At 43.7% G+C, this 12,829-nt stretch overlaps 1 protein-coding gene across 1 annotated transcript in view; it reads right to left on the bottom strand.

The window, feature by feature from the left end:
* Nucleotides 1-5,474: 5,474 nt before the first annotated feature.
* The window catches only part of KHDRBS1 (KH RNA binding domain containing, signal transduction associated 1), a 39,404-nt gene continuing 32,049 nt past the window's right edge, over nucleotides 5,475-12,829 (bottom strand). The window contains exon 11 of the transcript XR_005718924.1: nucleotides 5,475-6,161. The gene's annotated coding sequence lies outside the window, so the exon portion shown is untranslated. The remainder of the gene's footprint in view (nucleotides 6,162-12,829) is intronic.

Genomic DNA, 12,829 nt, shown 5'->3' with positions numbered 1-12,829 from the left:
GTAAGTGCCTTACTGGGGCTGGTAGCAGGGGAGTGTCTTGCTGTGCATCTATTGTGTGGAAGGTACTTGACTTTGTACATGGCAAATACTCAGGAAATGTTTGCTGAATTGATTTTTTAAAAACATTTTAAAATTTTATTTATTTAGTTTTGTTTGCACTGGGTCTTCGTTGCTGCTCACAAGCTTTCTCTAGTTGCCACGAGCAGGGGTTACTCTTCTTTGGGGTGCACGGGCTTCTCATTGAAGTGGCTTCCGTTGTTGTACAGCATGGGCTGTAGGGCATGTGGGCTTAGTGGTTGCGGCTTATGTGCTCTAGAGCATGGGCACAGAAGTTGTGGTGCACAGGTGTAGTTGCTCCTTGGCATGTGGGATCTTCCTGGAGCAGAATTCTTATCTACTGTGTCACAAGGGAAATCCTGCTTAATTGATTTGAGAGTGTTCAATTAACCCAGGGTAAGGGCGAAGGGCACTCAAATGGACCACTATGCATGTGACCCATGACCTGTGGCTCCTGCTCACCTTGTAAAGGTTGACTACTGATTTTACCTGCCCAGCATTCATTCCTTTCTTCTGATATGAACACTGATTTCGCCTTGGGAACCTACCCTTCCTCCCGCTCTATGAAGTTGAGGGTGGCTGCCTTAGTCTGCAGTTCCAGTGTGTGTAGATGCCCCTGGCCTGACAAATCAAAGCATCCCATCCCTGCCACGTCAGGCCACAGGGACTGGCTGGGGTGAGGGTGGAGTTGTGTTAGTGACCCAGGTTCAGCCAAATGAGATGCAATCCTAGGACCTTTGCCACAACTATTGGGAAATAAAATTTCCCCCCTGTGGGATGGCTAAGGAAATAAAATATAAACTTGAAGTTCTTGGTGGTTATCTTGCCACCTTTTGGGGAGAACTTAGCTGACAATGAAAGAAACACAGAAAAGTTAGAGAGTCAGGAGTCATTTTCTTAACAATATCATTTGATCCAGGTATGTCTGGTCTTTGTGGACTTTTCTGTTACAAAAAGCCAGTTTGGTGTCTGACAACTGCTACTGAAATAATCTAGAACAATATACACTTCCATCTCAGCATCTGCTAGAAACATCTAGGGCCTTAATCCTTTTACATCTGCCTCCTACAGACTCTGTGGAGAAAATAACTGTACGATGGCAGGATGTTCATTAGGTTTTTGTCCTCTAGATCTGTGCCCACACATCTCAGCTGTTTTGTGACCCTGAGGCCCTCACTTCCCTCCTGTATGTCTTCATTTCCTGATTAACTTGCTCTCTATTGGCTCTCCCAAGAGTCTTGAATTTTTGAGGAAATGTCACTGGCTCTGCGCCAGCCATGCGTCATTGGACGTCAGGAGTTTGGATCTCTTCCTTGGTTCTGTTATTCCGGGACCAAGGTTGGCATGTCTGTCCTCAAGATCAGTAGTTTTTGGCCTGGATTATGCAGACCTCTGGGGGTCCTGAAACCACAGCATAAAATACAATACTGCTTCCTGGAGTGTTTTATTCATAGCAATGTAAGGCAGTATTTTCAATATTAAAGTATAGTTACCCAGAGCACCTTCTCTGAGCCAGACTTACATGGAATCAAATCCTGGCTCTACCACTTAGGAGCTGCGTGACCCTAAGAAATTACTTAACCTCTCTGTGCCTCAGTTTCCTCAGTATAAAGTGAGGATAGTATAACTCACAGATGTAGAGAACAAACTAGTGGTTACCAGTGGGGAGAGGGAAAAGGGGAGGGGCAAGATAAGGGCAGGGGATGAAGAGGTACAAACTGCTATGTATAAAATAAATAAGCTACAAGGATGTACTGTATAGAACAGAGAATATAGCCAGTATTTATAATTTTTTGGGCACGCTGGGTCTTGGTTGCACTGTATGGGCTTCTCTTGTTGTGGAGCATGAGCTCTGGAGCGTGTGGGCTCAGCAGTTGCAGCACAGGCTCAATGGGATCTTAGTTCCCTGACCAGGGATAGAATCCACACCCCTTGCATTGGAAGGCGGATTCTCAACCACTGGACCACCAGGGAAGTCTCTGCTTATAATAACTTTAAGTAGAGTATAACAGAAAAATTTTGAATCACTATGCTATACACTTGAAATGAATATACTATCATAAAGCAACTACATTTCAATTGAAAAAATATTAGTACCTATTTTAGGAGATGATGGTGAAGATCAAGTTAGACAGTGTAAAGTACTTAAAACATACCTGGTGTATAGTAAATGCTATTTAAGTATTACCTATTATTAAAACATGGATATATTATGAAGTAACAAGAAAACTAACGTGAATTTAAGATTGATGACTTTTGGAGAAATGTCACCTAAATTTCTGCCTCAGTTTCCCAGATTTGTCCTTTTTGACAGCAAGAATACTTACACTTTTTTTTTTTTTTTTTTTTTTTACTACAAGAGAATCCAGATGTCTTCATGTTCTTTTAATTTCCTGGGTTATTCTGACTTCCACATGTATGTTAATCTCCCCATCCAACCTTCCACATCTCAGAGACACTTACCCACTTATTCTAAGACATTTGTTCTCATCCATGGCTTATCTTATTAGAGATATAGTATGTGCAAGCTTGAGAAAATGTTGTATTTTGTTAGTTTTCCCAATATAGATGGATTTGGTATGTAACATACTGGAAGAATGGGGGGATGGCAACAGAGAAAACAGCATGAGCAAAGGTCCAGAGGTAAGCTATAGGTTAAGTTCATATCACTTGAGGGTCTTGTATGCCACATGCTGCATACAGTGGTGTTTAGATTTGATTTCACCTGTTTCATCTGTAAAATTAGAGTAATCCCCACGTCATTGTGAGGATTAATGACAGAGAACTAAACATATGGGAGGGTTGTCCTACATAGGAAATGGAATGGCTGTCACTAGGAGCTAGGGTCAAGAAGGAGAAATTTAGGTACGAACAAATCATCTCACTTTTCAGGGTGGCCTGCGATTTAGTCTGAGATCTTATTTTCACGTAATGCCCATCTCAATCACCAGAGGGAGCTCGATACAAAGGAATCAGGGCTTCCACCTCCACACAAAAACTGGTGGGCAGGGCTGGACAGGGGATGTGGAATTCTGGACCCAATCCAGAGCTTCTCTATGGTAGGGATAGGGCATGGAGCCAGGCACCCCTCTCTTTGGCTCTTTTGTTTCTTACAGCCATCCCAAAGGGGATGGGGCATGCTGCTGAGAGCTACAGCTTTGCAACTCTTCTGATTTAGATCTTTAGGATGGGGTGCGAGGTGGGGCGGGCAGGCAGGCATTAGGAGTGAGGGCCAGATCCAGTTTCTGTATTTCAATCAAAAGAGGCTTTCTTTCATTAACTCTGTTCATAAGGACCAAATTTCTTAGAATCCCTCGTGCCAGTCCAGGTTGTCTAGCTGGGCCTGGGCACCTTAGAAAAGGAGCTGGGGGTAAAGCATGAGGAATAGGGGGCACGGGGGAGAATGGGAGGCCGTGCGTGTCTGACACTCAGCCTTTAGAGTGGCATCCTCATTGCCCTGGGACCCCAGCCTGTAGGTCTATCGGATAGGGCTGTGGGCCCTAGGCTTCTCCAATCTCAACTTACTAACCAAACGTGTTTGTAGGATTTTTACAAAACTTATCTTCTCCACTTACTGGTGAAATGGACTTTTCTGTTACACTTGTTGAAATGAAGGCCCAGAAATATATAGCGATCCACCCAAGATCAAGCACTGTTCAAGGGCAGAACTGGGCCTGGAAAACAGCAGGAGCAGCTCTCAGGGGCCTGGGAGAGGGAAGGCACGCAGAATAACAGCCTTCAGAACTACTGCAGCGAACGCTGGCTCTTGGCCAGGCCTGTACCCGGCCCTCCAAGGCCCGTTCTCCAGCTAGGCCAGGCTGTGGAGCCCCGCCCCTACATTCCCACCCCAGTCCCCTGAGAGTCCATCACCCTGGCAACAGCCAGAGAAAGGCCCAGCTAAATTATTTATGGCTCAAAACAGTGCAGAGGCTTCAATGAGGAGAGAGGGGGAAAGCTGATGTCATTCCTTCTCTGCTCAAAGGGGAGGTGACTGACATGCAAAGCAGCTGGGTGGGTGGCCCAAGACCACTAGGTCAGGGCTCCCTGAGGAAAATCCCTAGGGCTGCAAGTGGTAATGGGAAAAGGGAGTATGTGACAGACATGACAGGTGACAGGAATGGGTAAGAAACATGAGCCAGGAAAGAGGGAGGAAGGACACTTGAGTGTGCAACAGTATTATGCATAGACCCTGTGGGATGTATTTCACACACATTTCAGTTGCTTTTCAGGTCCCATCCAATGGATTGGGATTATTATCCTACTTTTATGGAGTGAACAGACCCAGAAAAAGAGAGTTAAGTGAGGAGCTAGGGTTTGAATCTAGATCTGCCTGGCTTTGGCCCTGTAAATCCATGATTTCTAACTACATATCCTGTATCTGGGGGTGGAAGGTAGGCAGACCGCATAGAATCTAGCACTGGCTTTTCAAGTAGTGACCCAGGCTCTGCACCTCCATTTTCCATTATGAAGATACCATCTGATTCCTGAACCCTTCCACCCCAAATTCCTCCTCTGCCTGCTGGACTGAAGCAGGTCCTCAAATGCTAGACGAAGAAACTGGCCACAGATGAGGCCTAGGAGACCAGGAAATCAGGGAAAAGGGAGCCTGAGCAGCCAACCCTGAATTGAAGGTCTTGATGCAAACACAGACTGACAAACTCATCTCAGTTTGTCTCGGACTTTCCTGGTTTTAGGACTGAAAGTTCAACATCCCAGGAATCTTGTCTTGGGTAAACAAGGATGGTTTGTCACCCTAAATAAACCTCTCAAACACAATGTTTTACTGTTTCCAAGTACTTCTAGCTCTAAGAGTTACAAAAGGTCAAAAGCAGGGACTGATAGATAGCATGTTTTCTTTTTAACCTTAGGCAAGTTATTTATCCTCTTTGAGCCTCTTTCCTCATCTGTAAAAATAAGTATAGTGGATTGGAGGATTAAGTGAAATAGTATTGTTTAAATGGGGTTCCCAGGAGGCACTAGTGGTAAAGAACCCACCTGTCAATCAGAAGTCATGAGACGGGGGTTTGATCCCTGGGTTGGGAAGATCCTCCAGAGTAGGAAATGGCAACCCACTCCAGTATTCTTGCCTGGAGAATCCCATGGACAGAGGAGCCTGGTGGGCTACAGTCCATAGGGGTGCAAAGAGTCGGACATGATTGAGCACCACCACCTTCTTCTGTTGGTGGACCGTGGGATGTTTCCACTTTAACCTCTCAAGATGCCCTGTATAAAATCAGCCTATGGGCCTATGGCACTGGCACAGGAAACCAGAAGTGTAGCAAAGGCTGACTTTCCCATCCTTTAAGAGAAAACATTAGGATAAATAGCTGGCCCAATATAGCTGGAAGGAGTGGGAGTTAAGACAGGACACCTCCTTTGGCTCTCTCTCAAAGCTGATGAAAGCTACCAGAGTGGGATTCATCATCACTTGACTGAACCTTTATTGAACTCCTCAGTGCCAGGTGTTTGCTGGGGAAGGGATCTAGTCCAGATGTTAAGTGGGAAAAGCCCTACCCTATGCTTCAAGAGATTTTTGGACTTAACTAACCAACAAAAACAACAGGCTCTCAGGCTAAAGAACCTGACTTTTAAAGTACATGAACCTTCTTAAATGGCTTTTCTCAGCCTGTTACAGAGGCGGTGACCAGCTACTCTCTGGGAGACCTCTGCAAGTGTCCAAGGCTGGCACCCACAAAACACATGTGGCAGGATGGGAAACAGGAGGCGGTGGTAGGGGCCTCCAGCCAGTTCTGCTGGAGACTAAAGGGAAGCAGGCAAACTGGGAATGACACAATTGGAGTTGGCAGTTTATTCACATCTAGGAGGCCATGTTGAGGATACTGTCAGTCCCCTTCAATCTTTCAGGTCCTGAGCAGGTTTAATGGTTAGCATCACAATCCCCTGTTGCCCTAAGGACTCCATTCTGGGCCTAGAGACTCTTAGGGGACTCTAGCTGGCTTTCTGTGGGTAAATCAGACAGATCAAGAGGTAGGTGGGAAAAGACTGTTGATCTCCTCTCCTGGGTTTCTCTGTGCTCAGCAAATGCCCTCAGGCCAGCCTTGACACAGTAGACAGCTCTCCTGGTTTCCAGAATCCTCTGATTGCTGCAAAGACATAGGCAAAAAAATTATGAAGCATGAAGCTGCCATACTGGGGGGATTCCCAGGCTCCCATTTGACCACTCTGCCTCCCTTACAATCTCACCCTACAGCACAACCCCAGTTCACTGCATCCTAGACAAGGTTTTAGGTACACAGATGGGTAGAAAAAGAAGTCCACAGTCTACGAGCTCTCTTTTTGCTGTCAGTCAGGCAATGAAAATGGAGCCTCACACTTCCCATCCTTGGCCATGCCTGAGCTGAGTCATCTGGGACAGACGCAACTAGACCTTCGGGGCCATTAACTACACAAGCATTGGAACCTCTAGCCATATTAAGAAGAAAATAATTTCTACTCTCTCAGAGATGTGAAAAAGATAAAGATTAACAAAAAGTTTTAAATCCTTTGGAAGCGAACAGGCATCTTCTCATAGCTATTATTAGTACCTCAATCCTAGGCTTAAAGGTCCACTTTTTCTGGTTCTTCCCAGCCCCCGATTCTCAGCGTTATCCACTGAGAATTGGATAGAAGAGACATCCTAAGCCTGGGGCACAGGCCAGGGCCCTAATCTCATGCCAAAGAATGTAACTGTGCTCCTCATCTTAAAAAAAAGAAACGGCACTACCATCCCCCAGTTGTTCAAGCCAGTAACTTGGGGCCCTCTTCTCCCACACATAATCAATCATCAAATTATGTTCATTCTCTCTCTTAAAAGTTCTTGAATCCATTCATTTTTTGACACTTTCGCTGATGTCACCCTAGTGTAGGTCTTCCTCAGTTCTTTCCTTGTAGATCTCCATAACCCATTCTCCACTCAGGAGCAAATGAAGTTTAAAAAGTAGAAATCTAACTGTGCCACTTCTTACCTCTGACTCCTGAATTCAGCAGTCTTCAGTGATGAGCACAGCGTAAGGCCCAGATTTCTACCTCACCTTGAAGCTGCCTCAGCCCTACTCTCTGCCTAGAATGTGTTTCATGTCCTTTCCCTAGACCATCTCCCAAACTCTCTGTCTAGTTAACTCTGACTCTAGATGTCAGCTTAAACATTATTTCCTCAAGGAAAATCTCAGAGCTAGGTTAGCCCCCGTTTATGTCCTCACAGTACCCATTCTTTTCTTTCATAGCACTTATCACAATGTAGGTGATTTATGCTATTTAAGAGATTAATACGTTTAGTGTCTGTGTCCCCAGATATACTATAGGCTTCATGAGTTCAGGGACTAGTTTTATGTCACTTACCATTGACTCCAGTGTCTAGCACATAGTAGGTGTTCCAGTTTATAATAGTGAATGTATTAAAAAAATAAAAGAATGAGGAGTCATTTATACTGATCTCTGAGAGAAGCTTATGAAGAATCGTTATCAGAACACCAGGTATTTCTCTTTTTCAAAGGCAGATGCAGAGTTTGCTTCCTACATTCCAACTCCAGAGACCCTGAGAGATTGGGAGCATTCATTCTGTACCTAAAGCGAGGCCGTAAGTCGGAAGCATGAAGGCTGATGGAGCCCAAAGAGAGCAGAGAAGAGTTAGCTCTGTATCTCCATCTTCTGGCTCAAATGCTTTACGTACCTGCTGAGGAGACTGGCTACCCTGAGGTGGTCTAATGTAGGCTCCAGAGCTAATTCAGGCATCTTAATGCAGTATTAGGAGCATAAACAGTACCCAAATTTCCAGCAATGTATTCTACTTTGGTGATTAATCTGGGCTGACAGCCTAGCTGGACTTTGCCTGGAAACACCTCTAATGGGCTGTCTTTCTTCAGGAGTCCCCACAACCTCTCCCAATTTGACTGGGAAATGACAAGGCCTCTTTGAAGCAAAAAGCTCCCCTGGTCTAGGTGAGGAAAAAGCACTGTGATAGGTTGTGTGTCTGTACGAAAATTCCAACCTTCCCATTCCTTCCTGAGATACAGCCAAAGACATCCAGCACAGCTTAGGTTGGGGGTGAGAAGTAGACTCATTGCTGAGAAGCTGCTGGATTGGTAGTCAAGGAATGTCAAGGAGCTAACCTCCAGCAGCACGGTCATGAAATTTAAATCCCTTCCAGATACAAAGTTCCTTCCTTTTAAAAAGAGAGCTACAGTTGGCAGAACACGGGAAAAGAACACATCCTCAGCCCCAGACCCATAGCAGGCTACTGAGTAGAAGACATACAGCCGGAGGGGTAGGAAATTGATTTTAGAGGTCAGTGAATATATCTGCGCCTCATTACCAAATGAATGGGTCTGGTCTACTGCTTGAATGCAGCCTCATCGGGAGCCATCAGGCCACAACAGGACTAGGGTGCAGTGCCCACCACAGGTCTCTGCTCCCAAGGGGCCTACAAGGATAAAGAAAGGGAACAAAGAATGCTGGTCAGGCAGTGCACTGCGCTTCCTTCCAACAGCGGTAGCCTCACACAGCTGTATGCAGCCTGTCTGCTCAAGGCTATTAAATATTCATCAGACGCCTGCTAGCTTTAAACATGCAATAACAATCTAAAGAGCAAGAGGGACATGAGGGTCCAGAGAGAAAAAGGGAGGGCAAAGAAGGATCTAATTTTTTTAACTTTAGGAATCTGGAAATCAAGCTAGGGGTACCACCCATCCCATGTATCAAAGCTGGGAACCACTTCCAGTGTAAGCGAATCTTTTGGTGGCCACTGTAGATGCAGAGGAAAGACCAGGAGCAGAGAGACTTGGGTCTGGACTCTAGCTCATGGACCCCGTGGTCATCCTAACAAATGCATGTCAGTTTCCCAGGATAACTCTCACTTCACAAGGTTGTAAGAATTACCCTAGATGCTGCAATATGATTCTCCCTGGACAGTTAGCTCAGAAATGGTGGCAGAGACTTAATTCATTCAAGACTTGAAAGTGGTTAAGCAAAGCCTTGCTTAGTAATTCCTTAAGAGTGTGATTTTCATCAGTGGATACTCAGAGAGTTTTGGTCTCTAATTCACAGGGTGGGTGAAAAGGACAGTATATAGCATAATGCCCTCAATGTATGGTGAAGGCCTAACATCCCTCCCTCAAATAACCCAAACATCTGAGAGGAGAGATGGCTATTCTTTCTGAAAAAGGCTTTTAGGTAAGAGCAAGCAGAAGACAGGCATGAGGAGGGGGGAATATCTCCTTTGCTCTCCCGCAAAGGAGTGATGCATATATGCAAGGTATTTACCATCTGCTTCCTTTACTTCCCCAGCTCACCAGCGCAAGGGCAAACACAAGTGTGCTCAAGTCACTTTCCTGGTTAAGGCCTTAAAATACCTCCCTAAACTTTAGGAGAATGTCCAAATTCCTTGACTAAAATTTAGCTTTTCAAAATCAGCACTAACCCACTCTCCCAGCCTGTTTATATAGGTGCTTAGCACATGTCCTGCTGAATGTTTTACACATTAACTCACCCAACCTTCGCAACAATGTAAAGTAAGCATTAAATTTTAAATATATAACTGTAAAACAAATATTATCTTCCCATTTTACAGATGATGAACCCGAGACTTGGGACGTCCCTGGTGGTCCACTGACTATGTCTCTGTGCTCCCAATGCAGATAGCCTGGGCTCGATCCCTAGTCAGGGAACTAGATCTTGCATGCTGCCAACTAAAGATCTGTATACCGCAACACAGATTGAAGATCCCGCATGCTGCAACTAAGACCCAGCACAGCCAAATAAATAAATATTAAAAATGAAACAAAAACTGAGCCTGGGAGAGGATAACCCATCAAAGGTTCCAAAGCTAGTTGCCATTATGGAAAAATGTATGTTAAACTGTGTAAAAATGGGATAAAATAGCTACTTCAGGTGGAGAAGATAGTGAATGGCATACAGTAAAGAATGTTAGAATTGACAAAAATGCAATAATGACCTTTTTTTCTCTGATTTTATCATTTCTGAAATCAGGACTCATTTTAACACTCATGAAAACAAACCACTTTGTCAGTTTAACAGAGTATTTTTTCTTTCTGTGCACTATTTCATGATGCATCTCATAACACATGCCCTCAGTGTCAATGAAATATGGTGTTTATCTTAAAGGAGCAGCATGCTTTTGGCATAGAGAATGGGTTTTGGTGTACAATATGCTAATGGGCACCTCCTCCATGACTTGTTACGCAACTGCAACTGCGGTAAATTACTTCACCTCCCCTAGTAACAGCTGCCTCATTTACAAAAACAGACACACAGTAGATAGTCAACTTAACCTTTTCTCTCTCTTAGCTTGGCAAAGCTGCCTATTTTCTCTATGTCACTTTCTCTAAAAAAAAAAGGGTGGGGGGTCAATGGGGCTATCCATGGTGATGCAGCGGATAAGAATCCGCCTGCCAATGCAGGGGACATGGGCTCGATCCCTGGTCAGGGAAGATTCCACATGCCACAGGGCAACTAAGCCCATACACCACAACTATTGAGCCTGTGCTCCAGAGCCCGAGCTGCAACTACTGAGCCCACACACAACTACCAAAGCCTGTGTGCCTAAAGCCTGTGCTCCACAACAAGAGAAGTCACTGCAAGGAGAAGCCCATGCATTGCAACTAGAGAGCAGCCCCCGTTCGGTGCAACTAGAGAAAGCCCATGTGTAGCAATGAAAGACCCAGCTTAGCCATAAATAAATAAGTGATTTTTAAAAATGGGGTCAAGATCAATAATGGAAATAAACAAGTAATAAAATGAGATAAAGTTAAAATGTATATTAAAGTTAATAGTAACTCTGCTGGCAAACAGTAGCCTGTACAGACTCATGCAAAGCACGAGAACATATCAAGAGGGAGTCCGCGTGCTGCCTGATGTATTCTAACTCAAATGATCTTTGGGTGACATACGGCTTCATGGTTTGAGATCAGGAGGGATTACTTAAGGTTCAAACAAATGAGCAAAATATCCACCAGCACCACCCTTTATCCTCCTAGTTCAATTGGTTCAGGAGCATTCTGCACATGCAGGCAAGAAGCCTTACAGGCCCTAACTCTCAGGTTGCTGTTCCTGAAATAAAACACGGTCCGAGTCTGTTTCACTCTTGGTGGCCAGAAAGCCCTAGTGGCTGCTAACCCATCTCCACCTACATTTTTAGCTTGAGACAGGAGGTGGCAAGTGGTGGGAGAGAGAGTAAGAGTGGACAAACCCTAAGGCTATTTGAATGTTGCCATATCCCTAGATAAGGAAGGGTGAGAGAGTTTCTTTAGCATCAAGTGTCACTGATGAGTACCCTGGAAGGAGATGGGGAGAGAAGCAAAGGAGGCTGATGGTAGGGGAAGCGCATGTAGGGGCTCAGCCTCTGAGCCTCTGGAGAAGTACATACAGCCAGGCATGGTTGCTAGAACAGCCTCGTTTCCACGTTAGCAGCCTGCAGTGTTACAGGCATGACTTGGGAGTCATCCATACCTGGGATCAAATGCCAAACCCACCAGTGATGAGCTCTTAATGATGCCAAAATAGTCTAATCAGCTATTGAGTAGCTGCTGTATGCCTCAAATTTTATTAATCTGTTTGGAAGTGATACCAACTTCAAAGGGGATAGATTTATACCTCTATGGTCAACTGATTTTCAACAAGAATGCCACAGTCTTTAAAGGGGAAAGAAAAGTCTTTTCAATAAATGGTGCTGAGACAACTGGATATCCACATGCAAAAGAATATGAAATTCCCCCTTCAGATACAAAAATTAAAGCAAAATAGATCAAAGATCTAAATGTCAGGATTAAAACTATAACACTCTTGGAAGGAAAAAGATATAAATCTTTAGGTCTTTCAAAGAGACAATGGCTTCTTACCTATGACACCAAAAAGCATAAGCAGCAAAAGAAAACAACAGACAAACTGAACTTCATCAAATGAAAAACTGTTTTGCGTTTCAAAGAAAATAAAAAGACAATTCATAGAATGGGAGAAAATACTTGCTAATCACATATCTGATAAGGGTCCAGCATCAAAATATATGAAGAAATTACAATTTAATAATAAAAAGACAAATAGTCCAATTTAAAAATTGACAAAAGATTTAAATAAACATTTCTCTAAAGACGATAAGACAAATGGTGGATAAGTACATGAAAAGATGCTCAACACTGGTCATTAGAGAAATGCAAATCAAAACCACAATGAGATACCAATTCACATCGTATAGGATAGCTATAATAAACAAAAAGAAAAACAGTAAGTGTTGGTAAGGATGTGAAGAAATTAGAAACCTCACTGCTGGTAGGAATGGTTTAGTTTCTGTGTAAAAAAGTTTGGCAGTTCTTTGAAATTAAACACAGAGTTACCACATGACCTAGCGATTCCTCTCCTAAGATATATACCCCCAAAGTTAAAAACATGTCAAAAAACCCCACAAAAAACATGTCCACACAAACTCTGTACACGAATGTTCATAGCATTATTCATATTGGCCAAAGCAGTAAATAAAATGTAGTACATGCAAATAATAAAACACTGTTTGACAAAAAAGGGGAAGTACTGACAACACGCTACAACATGGATATGGCTTGAAAACATTCTCAAGTGGAAGAAGCCAGTCATAAAGGATTATATATTATATAATTCCACTTTATGAAGTGTCCAGAATAAGCAAGTTGAGACAGAAAATAATTAATGGTTGCTTAGACCTAGAAAAGATAAGAGGACGGTGGGAAATGATTTAATGGACATGGTATTTCTTTTTGAGGTGATAAAAGACTTTCTAAAATTGATT

Source organism: Oryx dammah, unplaced genomic scaffold (genome assembly GCF_014754425.2).
Source record: "Oryx dammah isolate SB20612 unplaced genomic scaffold, SCBI_Odam_1.1 HiC_scaffold_27, whole genome shotgun sequence".
Lineage (NCBI taxonomy): Eukaryota > Metazoa > Chordata > Mammalia > Artiodactyla > Bovidae > Oryx > Oryx dammah.
This window is presented reverse-complemented; position numbering and strand designations above follow the sequence as displayed.